The sequence below is a fragment of the Amblyomma americanum genome, chromosome 4 (genome assembly GCF_052857255.1).
Source record: "Amblyomma americanum isolate KBUSLIRL-KWMA chromosome 4, ASM5285725v1, whole genome shotgun sequence".
NCBI classification, from domain to species: domain Eukaryota; kingdom Metazoa; phylum Arthropoda; class Arachnida; order Ixodida; family Ixodidae; genus Amblyomma; species Amblyomma americanum.
In genome coordinates, this window is record NC_135500.1 from 197,060,997 (window position 1) to 197,063,481 (window position 2,485).

Sequence of the window (2,485 nt, forward strand, 5' to 3'; positions counted from 1 at the left end):
CCAGCTGTTCCACGGTTCCCGTGGTTCCCGCAGCTCCAAATTTCTGGTACTTATTTACCGCATATCGTGTTATGTTTTGCGTCGGTAAGTCTTTTACTGTAAAATAAAGGTGCTGTAATAACACGAAAGCTCTTTTTGTTTCCGTAACTGCTGCGGTGATTTTGGTGTTTCGGTTTCAGTTGCGGGCTGCGGTTTTGAAACCACAGGACAGCAACGTTCATCGCTCAGGTGGCTCAAGTAGATATGTTATAAAACAAAAAAAATAACAGTAGGTTAAATATTAGCTCCCGCCGCGGTGGCTCAGTGGTTAGCGCGCTCGGCTACTGATCCGCCGCGGCGGCCGCGTTTCGAAGAAGGCGAAACGCTAAGCCCATATGTGCTGTGCGATGTCAATGCACGTTAAAGATCCCCAGGTGATCGAAATTAATCCGGAGCCCTTGACTACGGTACCTCTTCTTCCTTTCTTCTTTCACTTCCTCCTATATCCCTTCCCTTACGGCGCGGTTCAGGTGTCCAACGATATGCGCGTGACAGATACTGTTCCATTTCCTTACCCTCAAAACCAATTTTCAGGTTTTTTTTTTTTTTTTTGCCCCGCCGCGGTGGCTCAGTGGTTAGGCGCTCGACTACTGATCCGGAGTTCCCGGGTTCGAACCCGACCGCGGCGGCTGCGCTTTTATAGAGGCAAAACGCTAAGGCGGCCGTGTGCTGTGCGATGTCAGTGCACGTTAAAGATCCCCAGGTGGTCAAAATTACTCCGGAGCCCTCCACTACGGCACCTGTTCTTCCTTTCTTCTTTCACTCCCTCCTTTATCCCTTCCCTTACGGCGCGGTTCAGGTGTCCAAAGATATATGACAGATACTGCGCCATTTCCTTTCCCCAAAAAACCAATTATTATTATTATTATCAACTATTATTATTTTTTAAACCATTTGAGGTCACTTTTCTGGGAAAAAAATTTAATAGCGGATAAAAACAGAAAATTAGTTATGTGCCTTTTATGAAGGATGTTTTATTGCAATGAAAGATGCGGGCTCGATCCCGGCTGTGGCGGTCGCATTTCGATGGATGCGAAATGCTAGAGGCTCGTGTGCTGTGCGATGTCAGCGCGCGTTAAAGAAGCCCAGGTGGCCGAAATTCCCGGAGCTCCCACAACGGCGTCCTTCATAGTCCGAGTTGCTTTGGGCCGTCGATCCCATAATCCAAAGATGAAAAAAAAATTATGTAGAAATATACATCTGACGCCAGCAGCAAATAACTGATTTGATAATATTTTAAAGGAAAAACAACCATGCATCTTATAGTCATGCTCATATTGTAGGTTTCCGATAGGCGCGCTCAGAGCCACGGCGCTTGACGCTTGCTTGCTTGAACAGATAAGGGAGTATGCGTGAGAAAGCATCAGCAGATTAACTTCCGTTTTAATGTGAAAGTATTTCTTGCCTCTTGAGTATATCATGAGTGGCGTGGACAGGATGTGTCACCACGCGCTGTGGAGAGGAAGTGTGGAAGAGCGCAATAATTAAGAGTGAAATGATGATTTGTAATGATTAAATGATATTTAATGGAAAGTTTAGTGACCGAATTAATAAATAGAAGTAATTAGATAATAAGGCCAGTATTTTCGCTAATTACTCCGAGTAATTTACGAAATTGGTGAATTAAGAATTCATCTAGAATTGATCGAAAAAATAAAACTAAAAATAATCGATTATAATTAATGAGTAATTAATAATGACTTAATTAATATCAATGGTTAATTACAAGTAAGAGGCTGCATTGCAGCTAGAAATTCTTTCGCATTTCCGTACGTAAGGAGACTTAAGTGAACCTTTTTTTTTTTTTTACTAGATTCCGCCTTTCAAGACAGTGGACTTAAGGTTATCTTATCATTCTTACTTATGCCCACAATATATATTAAAAAAAATGTGACTTTAGCACACAGTTTCACAAAAAGTGCTAATATCCGAGATTTTTCCAGGAATCGGGGGGAAAATTAGGAGCCGGAAGGCTGGTTCACATGCAAGCGACTGAGCGATTCAGTGGCGCGTCGCAGCGAAAATTTCCAACTTTTCGGAACCTCGCCGCTCACCACCGCGACGACTGAAAACTGACAGAGCTGCACCCTACTGGTAGTGCTCACAGATGAACATTTTTACTCTGTTGATTTCTCAAATATGTCTCCACACAATTCCACCACATCACATGCCCAGCCCAGCTGTAACATCAGGCTTAAAATGATATGATGCAAAGGTTAGTGTGTAGCACCACTTGGCAACAAAACCCAAGCATGCTGCCAGACACATCTGAGAAATTCACCACAAAATGTCAGTGTAGCACAACTAATGGTTATTCATAAATGCCACCGCTAGGAGGAAAATTCACCCTGCACGACTGCCTTCCTCATTGCACTTCCACAATTTCAAAAACGGCCTCAAAATGCACCTGTAGTAAATCATTCACTTTGACACATATACTTAAACA